The 11,529-nt window shown below is 31.8% G+C and overlaps 1 protein-coding gene across 1 annotated transcript in view; it reads left to right on the forward strand.

Annotated features, from left to right (window-relative positions):
• Positions 1 to 11,327, forward strand: part of LOC126740257 (uncharacterized) — an 88,848-nt gene extending 77,521 nt beyond the window's left edge. The window contains exon 3 of the mRNA XM_050446199.1: positions 10,935 to 11,327. The gene's annotated coding sequence lies outside the window, so the exon portion shown is untranslated. The remainder of the gene's footprint in view (positions 1 to 10,934) is intronic.
• The last annotated feature ends 202 nt before the right edge of the window (positions 11,328 to 11,529 follow it).

The following is an 11,529-nucleotide window of genomic DNA, read 5'->3' on the forward strand; positions in this document are numbered from 1 at the left end:
AATAATTGGAAGGTACTACGTCAGCTGAACATACATTGCAAGGCTCAAAACACCATTCCTGACCATGGGTGATACCTGAAATCATAAATACTTGGTGACCCTGAAATCATAAATACCTTTTTTATAAATGCTGCATCTTCCAACGCGCCTAATCCAGAAACGTTGTCTTATTATCTGCTAAATGTTAAGGAAGGGGTAGGAAACTTCGAGTTTCAGCTAGCAACGCTTGAAGAATTTAAATCTACTTTATTCTCAATGAAATCTGAGGCCATTGGGACAGATGGTATAGGCTTGTCGATGCTGCTCCACTGCTGTCCATATATTCTTCCATTTCTAGTGCATCTTGTTAATTGTTGTATTAAATATTCAACTTTTCCCCATTCTTGGAAGTCCTCATACCTTATCCCTATTCCAAAAGTCCCTTCTCTAACTGAATTATCCGACCTTAGGCCTATTAGCATTCTCCCTGTCATCTCAAAAGTTTTAGAGAGGGTACTGGAAAGCCAAATCAGAACATACGTAAACAGATTTGATATCTTGCCGGTTATTTAGTCCGGGTTTCGAAAAGACTTCAGCTGCTCTTCTAAAAGTAACTGACGATATTATACAGTCAGCTGATTGTAATGAGTTAACAATCTTGACTCTACTTGATTACTCCAAGGCCTTTGATAAGTTAAATCACCAACTATTACTGGCTATACTAAAATTCTTAGGTGTTAGGGAGAGTGCTCGCTCTCTAGTTCGGCAATATTTGACCGGTCGAACTCAGATAGTGAAGCTCAATGGGAAGCAATCCTCGGCTATGGATCTCTCTTGCGGAGTACCACAAGGGTCTATTCTTGGTCCTCTATTCTTTACCCTGTATACGTCTCAATTGTGTAAGAGTCTCAGATATTTAAAAGTCCATCTATATGCCGACGATACACAGGTTTATTTCTCTTTTCCTCCTAACAAAATCTTAGAAGCTAATGATAAAGTATCTTACGACCTTAACATGCTAGCAAAGGCATCGGAAAATCATTGTTTGAGTTTAAACCCAAGTAAATGTAAGATTCTTCTTTTTGGTAGGTTGCATTCCAGAGACACATATGAGAAATTTGTTCAGATTAAATTGAATGGTCAACTAATAAATTGTAGTAATGTGGCTAGGAATCTTGGAGTTTTATTAGATGTTAAGTTGAGGTTCACTGAGCACATTGATCAATGTATTAAAAAAGCTTTTATTAACCTTAAGCTACTTTATAGTCAGAGGCAGCTCCTTAATAAGGAACTAAAAAAAGTTTTATGTGACAGCCTTGTATTTGTCCCATTTCACTTACTGTGATGTTTTGTATGGCCCCTGCCTTTTGATAAGTGATATAAAAAGAATACAGTACATTTAAAATTGTTGTGTAAGGTTAATTAATGGGATGAGAAAATTTGATAGAGGTATGAGTAGTGAGTTACGCTTGATGAGATGGCAAAATATGAGTGAAAGGAGGTTACTACATAGTCGTGTTCTCTTTAAAAAAATGTCCTAATTACCTTTATCAGAAAATTAAGTTTAGATATGACGCTCATGTTTTGGACTTAAGAAATAAGCATTTTATTACACCTCCTCTTCATAAAACTTTTTTATTTGAGAGGAGCTTTAGTTACTGTATTCATCTGCAATATAATTAAATTCCTCCTGAGTTAAAATATATTTCACCTTCTATATTTAAAATAAGCAGTTATATTACTGATCTCTGTTAGCCTAGAGTGTTGTTAAATATCTATTCTTTAACTTATTGTAAATTTCATAAGTCTGTGTGGTTATCAAACGTTGTAATGTTAATCGGTTGTGCATATAGGCAGTTAGAACTTAATATTTTGTAACTATGCAATTATTTAAGATAAATTTTGAAATTCTTTGTAATATCTAACCTCAAGCTGATTTGTATGGTTAAGCTAGGAAGTAAGCTTCAACTTCGCCATTTAGAATTTACCAATTGTAAATTTTAATAAAGACATTATTATTATTATTATTATTATTATTATTATACTTCTCAAAAAAACTACTCTACTACTACAGTTGAGAGATATTAGTAAAGTGAACTTTACTGCCTTAGTAAACTTCTCTCTTAGCGCCTATTTTAATAAATTTTTTAGTCAAAATAGCCAACAAACTCGCTGGAAGAATGAATGTGTTTCTCAGTCTACAGCATGCATTTTGTACTTTCTGAATTTTATAGTTATTATCCGCAGTTAGACTAGGCCCATACAGTCACAATAATTAAAATGGCAAGGGTATCACAGATCTTTTTAACGCGCTTTTATTAGCTTCGGTTATATCTATGTATGTATGTATGTATGTAACAGAATCTTTGAGCTTAATTTTCACTGGTTTATAAAAGTCTGGTTAACTTGAAACTTTTCATACCTCCCCACGCTTTTTACTTTGATATGAAATATTGTGTTAATAAATTTTGTTATGATTTTTATTTGAGGTAATTAATTATGATTGATTGTCTGACCTTCTACTATAATAATAAAAACTCTTTGTAAGTAAAAATAATTTTCTACTTTTTAGTTCGATTAGCAATAAAAGCGTGTTCTTTTAGTTTTTTTAAGCTATTTTTTATTTAATAGAAGGCTTAGCATCAGTTGTTGGTTGTTGTAAGTAAGAGCATAAAATCCCTTTTTAATAATATTCTGTACATGTTCATGAAAGCTTGGATCCATCACTATTAAGCCCAAATCTTGTTCACAATATGCAAAGGTTTAACTTATATCGCTATTGTGTATATTTTACGACTTTAATGTCTTTTTTGTTTTTAATACCAAAACATAATAGCTTTGTCTTGTTGGAGTTTTAGTTAAAATTATGTTTGTAAGCTAATTAAGATCTAAGCTTAGTTTTCCGGCAGCTTCCCGAGGATTGAAAGAGAAGTAGATCTGAGTATCGTAAGCATAGGCATGTGTACGTAAGCAAAGGAGCAGCACTAACGTCTATTATGTAATTAATAAATAAGAGCGGGGATAAAATAGCACCCTGAGATCCACCAGATTTAATCGAAATATTACTTGATGCCAAGTTATTGAAACTGATCATTTGCGATCTGTCTCAAAGAAATTAACCATAGTTAAGTGCTTCGTTCTCAAAGCTATAGTACTTAACTTTATCTAATAGGAGCCTAGAGTCTAAAGTATCAAAAACTTTAGAGAAGCCAATAAAACTAAAATACTAACAAGACCTTCATCGAAACGAAAAAAAATTGGTAATATAAAACGTTTTCCAATACTTTGGACAAGGTGTGTAATAAACTTATAATTCTTCGGAGAAAGTTTAAGGATCATTTATTTTAGGTAAACGGATGCCAATTGCAGTTTTTCAGGCAGTCGGTATATCGCTGGTCTCTATCTCTATTATACATAGTTATATGTATAATAAATATATGTATAGTTAATCATATGCATAATAATATTTTCTATAAAAGCGCTACACATTTTTTAAATTGATTGAGTCTACATCCACAACATTTCAGTATATTTCCTGAGAAGTCCAGCAGAGTGTTCTTTCTTAGATTTTTTTTTGGTTAAGGTAAGAAGAATTTTTATACCGGTACTACTTTGCAGGGTGCGTATAATTTCTCTGCCATAAATAAGTTCTTTCCTATTACGGTTAAAAATATTGAAGGAAAAGTTAAATCTAGATTTAAAATATAAACATTATTGTTGTATCTTATCCCTAAATTCAGAGCCGAACCTAGAGTTTTTGCCGCCTGGATGCAAAAACCAAATTTGTCGACTCATCACCAGTTTTGGAAAACGTGTAGGTATAGTAAACATCGCAAATTAGGGAAAATTAATAAAAACACAATTTTGAACATTTAAATCATAAATAATATATTTATTAATTCAACGAATAGATATATACCTATAATATAAATATGAGTCTATAACACATATTATGTATACATAAATATAATTTGGTATAACCAAAAGAAAAAAATCTACATAGTTGTTTTACGAAAAATAAAGTAAAATAAAAAAAATATAACACTAGGCAAATCTTAATCCTAAAATCGACTTTTCTTGCCTTGCAGTGCTTAGGCTGATAGTTTTTCATTAATTTAAGTTTTGAAAATGATCGCAACACAGGAGCTACAGTGACTGGCATAGTTAAAAATATGGTAAGGGCAAAAAATAAATTAGGAAATATTCCTTTTAACTCGTTAGCAATGAAGATAGGCTAACACTTCTTTGGCCGATATATTATTTATATTAGTAATGTAAATAGCAAATATATCAATACCATTGTAAAGATCCATTGCAATTATATCAACATTTTTTGTTTTCGGCTCAGTTAGTTTAATTTCTAAATTGGTACAATATTTCATTATTTCCTCTTTAGAAAACACACCTTATCAAATTATTTAAAAAACCAAAAGATTCAACATTTGTTTCTAAGTCTTAAAATCTCTCATATAATTTTGAAATGGCAATATCAAGAATATAAAAATATTAATTTACTTTAAAATGTAATTCTGGAGACTGAATAGGCTCATCTTTATGTTCATATTCATAAAAAGTATTTTTTCTTCTTGGTTGAACTGCAGAAAATTAATTTTCTGCATTCATTTCTTGAGCTATTTTTTTAGCTTCATTAGGCAAATATATAAACCCATTGTCGGATCTCATGTCTGTTAAAAATATTTTAATTTCATTTAACATTTGTACAGATTCTGGTAAAGTAACTTCAGATTTTTGCATGATTTAGCTAACTACATTTATTTTTAATAAAATATTGTACCAAACAACTAAGGAACTTATAAATTTAAATGATTTTATTTTATTAATCAGGGAACTTACAGTATTCCTTGTGTCATTATCTCTAGATGTATAAACGGCGAACAGTGAATCACAAACATATCAATTCATCTTCAATTCATAGCTACAGGGCAACCAAATAAACGTGGCCTCTGAGATGCGTAAACGAAGGAGTGAAAAAGCCAGTGTGTGCAACAGAGACGAAGAAGAGAAAATTAATACTTTAGGCAAGATATGCTGTGTTTACACCCTGCATATTTTGTTCATGTTAGTTACATACATATTTGATATACTACGTGAAATAATACTTATTACTAATTACATATTACTATTTAGTTATTATGAAATAATGGTATATTTATATGTACACCATACGAATAGTTAAATATTTACAATTGTATATTTTTTTACAAATGTTGCATGGCACAAAAAAAAAAGTATATCAAAAAAGTTTTAGATAGAATAGTAGTAGTGATCAGACTTATAATGTGATTTTTTTTAAACCTGGTTAAGTATTTACAATAACATTCGTTTTATATAAATATTTAAGATGGCGTCCAATACTACGACATCGCAGGTTAAAAAAAACCTTGTTATATTAAATATTAATCTGTAGGTGTTTTTTTAAACATCCGTTTACTATATTAGTTTACTTATTTTTAAAGAATGTTTTTTTCTTAAAAGCACGTTTTTTATTACATTATTATTCTCCAGTTACAAAAATATTTAAAACTATATACAGGGTGGTTGATGATAAATAAAATGCAAATTCACGAAATAAAATATTATTTATGAACACACAACAAACATTTATAAATTAACATAGGTTCTATCCTCTTCAACAGTTAAGCTTTGTGATCCATCATCTTCGTCAAGTTCCTCTATTCCAGACAATTCGCTATCTTCGTCATCTTCAGTGTCACTTTCTGTATCACTATTCGTTGAATCCAAGTTAATTATCAGCTGCTCGACAACTAGGTCTATGGTTGGTTCTTTTTCTAAATATTCCTGTTCAAAACATTTAGCCCGTTCACACCTAGATTTCCAGTTTTCGGCAGAGAATTCTTCAAAAAAGGCACAATATTTTATAACTTATTTAAATCGGGATGATATGGAGGGAGCCGTAATACCTCGTGACCTTTTGCGTTAAAGAGTTCATCTATTTCATATTTTTTATATTTCGGCTTATGCAGCTTTATTAAATTGTATAGTTGCGGCTTTAATATATTATCATCATAAGGTATTCATTCCCCTTAATCGTAACCAGTCTTGCATTTCCGCTTTCTTCGTTAAAGATGTGGGTATTTTTTGTGCTTGTTTATTGTGATATGGAGCGTTGTCAATTACTACTACAGTTTTTGGTTTTAGATTAGGAATAAGATTTTCCGTTACCTATTTTTTATAATTATCAAAATTCATCTCGTGATGGTAGTCGCCACTTGTGCTGTTTGATTTCCACCTTATGTATGCGTTAGGGATAAATCCGTTCTCTCCACCTGCGTGTACTATGATAAGGCGTAGTCCTTTTCCAATAGGTTTTTTGATCCCCTCTGAACTTTCATCACTTTTAAGTGCGTATATGGAAGGCATGAATATACGTTTCGTCCATGTAAATTATGTCGCGATTTTCCTCCTTATACTTTCGCATCCTTCTGAGAAATTCTATTCTAAGCAATCTTATAGGTTGACGTTTCATTAATATTTTCCGGTTATTACTAAATTTTCTCCAGCGAAAACCAATTTTGTGGATACTTTTACGCAAAGTCTCTCTACATCTATGATAGCCAGTGCCTTCTACAAATTTGCTGTGTATTGTTTCTAACGTGGGGACTGTCTTTTCTGTGATGTGATGGTTTATTACGGTTCTACGCAAAACTCCTAAATCAGCGTCGTCAAGAAGAGTGTTTGTTTTTCTCTTTTGACGTCTTTTTTTGGGTGTTGAAAACATTGTTGCTTCGCCTGTTTCCATTTGGGTTGCCTCCTGCTTAATTCTGCGAATACTCCTTAGTGAAACGCCCGTTGCCGCTGCAACACGGTCTTGAACCTTCAAAAGAAATTATTATTTAAAAATCTGTCTGCCATATTTTAATTTTCCATTAAAGCCCTTTTAATTTTCTTTTTAAAGATGTATCACACTTGCAGAACATAAAAGTAATATACAGGATGCAAGCTAATAAAAAATAAATTTCGGCTGTAACAGTGTTAAAGTTGTGTTAAAGTTTCCATATATTTTAAAAATTTGCCACTATCATTCCTTTATGAGATAAATTAGTTTTTTTTATTTTAGGTAGCGATAGAATATTTACATGTTTTATATTATTTTATAGAAACATTTTTTTTTAATTATAGTGATAAAAGATCAGATAATAAGAATCAGTTTTTCACCCAGTAACAACGTTTAAAACAGCATCAGGCAACTTAATACAGCACTTTAAATTTAATGCAAAAAAGAGCAATATCCTATAGAAATTTGTTTATGCAAAAGAGTTAAATAATACAAATTTTGCAAAAATATCAATATAAATTAAACCACAGCTTTATTTAGAAATGTCAAATTGTTAAAGTTTACCAAAAAATAATAAAAGCTTATCATTATTTGAAATCAAAAGTAATTTTATAAAAAAAAAATTAAAAACTTTTGTAGAGGAATACTAACTTCACCAGCAACTGCTTCTGCTTGCATGAACTTCAATACATTACTAATTATCTCACGACTTTGACCGTTCAACACTTTTTTCGTAACTTTACTTGTAAAAGGCATTTTAAAAATAAAAAAACGAACGAAAGGTCACTATTTTAAATTTTTCACAACTAACTTTAATACGCCGATGTAAACTCTCTAAACACTCCGAACGCACAAGTAAAAATGAGCTCTCCAGCTGGACTGGGGGTCTTGCTACCGCGCACCCGATTCTCAGAGGCCACGACTATTTGGTTGACCTGTAAGGGTCTTTATGGCTTCAATTCGACTCTCCCACCGGGTATCAGAGAGCGGTTTTAGCGTTAACCTAGGCACTTCTTTTAAAAGAATATTCCATCGATATGTTGATGCCGAAAAAAAGACATCTTGTCCCTGAATAATACTGAACAAATTGGTCACTTTAAGCGAGCTTTTTGCTGCATTTCGATATCTACAATTACGACTTAATTAAGGCTATGTGCAAGGGACAAAAACGACTCTGGGATTAATATCTAAGATTTTCTTTCTAGGCCATTGTTTGATTTTCATATTGGTACCATTGTCATTACCTTGGCAATATTAATATCATAATTATATTAAAAATATTGATATTAATATTAATATTATTTAATATGAAATCAGTTAAACCTTGACCAGTAGTATTAGTAACTTCGTATAATCCTAAAAAATGTTCTCGAACCTCTACAATTTTACAAAAAATCATCAACAAAAACAAATCTAACAATTGTGATTTGTTCTTGATGACTAATATCAGGTATGCATTCAAGGATGATTGAAAAATATTTGCACATTTTTAAGGATTCAATTATATTTTTTTTAAACATTTTCTCTTACTAAGGTGATCATTTCATTTTAGGTTTTATCGCTCAAGTAATGTGGAATTTTTTTGCCATCTTTTTGAATCCTGCTGATATGGTGAGCCCTTACACTATTTTGCAATTTTCTTAAATAATTTCATAAAAATGCCATAACTTTTTCGAATAGTTTTTGACTGTTGCTCCTAAAAGCTAAAGTTTGTCCAGCCAAAGATTGAATCACAAAAATAGTTCTTTCCAAAACAGTCCCTAAAACCATTATTATCGCTAAAACTATTATAAGAAACTTCAAATAATTTGCAGGAAAAGCAGTATACTGAATCTTTAGATTTTGAGTAAATAAGGCAGTTTCTAGGTACTTTTTCATTGTTGATTAACGAAGTAAGTAGAGCTAAAAGATCTGTTTAAATCTGATCTGATCTATTTTTTTTATGGGATGAATAATATTTTTTAATTGTACTAGACCTGTGTCTAAAATGATTAGTCCAGCAGTATCTGCCAATACTTCTGGCCAATATGCTGGACCTTTAAATTGCTTTCCACTTATATCAATATCTGCAGTTTCTGTCTGCGTATTATTTGATGAGGGATTATTCGTTGTATCCTGGTAGAGTGTAATATTGTTGACGGTCGATTTATTTTGGCATCGTTTTCACTTTTTTTCTTTTTTTAAAGGTTGAACATCTAGGGCTTGGCATGTTGAAGGTTAAGGTTGCGTACTGGTCGTGGATACAAAAAACTTTTTTAGTGAGCCATCTAGTTGCTTGTCGCCTTGCTCTTTTTTTATTTTTCTTCTTCGATATTATAAACCAGAAAGTCTCTTTCCACCATCAGCCATCTAAATCAGTAAAAAACAGTTTATAATTTGAACAAAAATAAAGACGGGAAATTTGTTATGCTAAAAAAAATTGAATCAGTAAAAAGTGCAAAATACTACTTTAACTTTTATATAATATATGTGCGTAATAAAAATCTATTTGTAATGAACTTACCATTCACAATATACTAATTACAGTGATAATATAATGTATAACAGAACTAATTTTTTTAAAAAATCTCACTATAATAAGCAACTTGTCATTAAATTCGAAACTATCTTTCGGTAAAACTTAGGCTCTTTGCACATTAGGCAACTAAAAAGAAACTAATTGCAAATTTAAATCGTCAATCAGTTGCTTATTAGTTGCGGCCCGTGTATTTCTATGAGCACTCGCACACAGCGCAACTAGTTGGTAACCAGTTTGAAACGCGTCGGTGATCTGTCAGCAGCAACCGGACATGCGAGTCGCTCGCGATTAGTTTCTAATGTGTTTTATGAGAAAACATTCAAAATGTCGAAAATGGCAGAACAATCATTGAATATTAGATTAGTTCAAGAAGTGGAAAAATACCCCTGTCTATATGACTATACATTAAATGAATATTCGCGCAAAGACATAACAGAAAAGTCTTGGAATGCTATTGGAAAGGAATTAAATTTATCAGGTATGTATTGATTTATACAGATTTATTTAAATTATTACAAAATAAGCTATACAGTGTAATTCCACTGCCATGGAAGAGCAGCTGCTGGAGTTATGAAATAGTTAGATAAATAATTCCTTAAGTTGTATGCGGAAGATTGAGCACTTATTTGAAGATTTTGGGGTTCTATATCGGGATTTATGACCGGGATATTATTTTCTTCAAATTGCTGTGGATTATATGGTATGCCTTCCCGTTTTCGTACATAATTGTGTAGAATACACACAGATTTTATTATTTTAATGATTTTCTCGGGCGAATGACATTTTATTGCAGTATCTAAAACTTGAAATTTCTCGGCCATCATTCCGAATGAACATTCTATGATACGTCTTCCCCGACTTAATCGGTAATTGAAAATCCTTTTTACATTATCCAATGTACATTGTGAATATGGTCTCATTAAGTAGCGTAGTAAGGGAAATGCTTCGTCGCCAGCAAAGTAGTGAGGGAATTGATTATTGCTCGCGTCACTGGGCAATTTTGAAGATAGTGGAAAATTTAGGACTTCATTTTCAATCCAATGCTTAATAGCTGAAGCACGGAAAATTCCGCCATCGCTATTTCTGCCTGCATAACCCGTTTCAATTAATGTAAATAGACCATCAGCGTCACAGCATGCCATCAGTACGATAAAATGGTACGATTTATAATTAAAATTAGTGGATCCGGAATTTGGAAGTTTTTCAATACGAATATGTTTTCCGTCAATAGCGCCTAGGCAGTTAGGTAAATTCCACAATAAACCGAAGCGTTCTGCATTTTTTTCCATTGTTCCATATCTGGAATGGGCAGATATTCTTCCTTTAATACATCCCATATAATAGCCGTGGTTTCGGTCACAATTTGTGAAACGGTATTCCCTCTAGCAAAATATAAAGCCAGACTGACGAATATTCCTCCAGTCGCAAGATATCTGAAACAAAAATGTATTTAAAATAACACTATACATATTTTGTTTTTATTTTGAATTTTTTTACACACTCTACTACCCTATACTTTTCTGCGGAAATCTGCCTTGGAATAATGGTTTTCATTTAAATAAAAGATAGGCAAAAAACACAAATCAGAAACATCATTTCTAAATATATTTTTTATTTCAGGGACCGAATGCAAGGAGAAGTGGAAAAACTTGAGAACAGTATTTGTGAGACATATGAAACCAGCTCCAAGTGGCTCTTCAGCTAAATTAAAAAAGGCTTATTATCTAACAGCTGCGATGCAGTTTGCTTTACCATATATAAAAGTTTTAAATTCCGCGACTTCAGGGAATTTGCCAAAACAATCGGAAGAAGAAGTTCCTGATGATCATGAAGAAGAAGAGTCGGATGATTCCCAGACAACACTTCCACGGACAAATTCTGTGTCCCTGCCAGCACCATCCCCACAATCAAATTCATTGCAATTACCATCTCCTCACTCGTATGCTTTGCCATCTGAGCCTCCACAATCATCAATTTATAAAAAAAAATCATCTTCAAAGCGCAGAGATAATAAACAATCAAAAGGTAATGTAGATGAAAGCTTTGATGAATATTTAAAAGCAAAAAAAACTTAATGCCAATATGGATCCGCTGCAGGAGGCCAATAAAATGTTTTTACTGAGCCTACTGCCCGATTTGAACGAGATGTCTTCCCACCAAACAAGAATGTTTAAGCGAAAAGTAATGGATTTAAATTATGATATAGTGCATAGTG

The sequence above is a fragment of the Anthonomus grandis genome, chromosome 9, assembly GCF_022605725.1.
Source record: "Anthonomus grandis grandis chromosome 9, icAntGran1.3, whole genome shotgun sequence".
Lineage (NCBI taxonomy): Eukaryota > Metazoa > Arthropoda > Insecta > Coleoptera > Curculionidae > Anthonomus > Anthonomus grandis.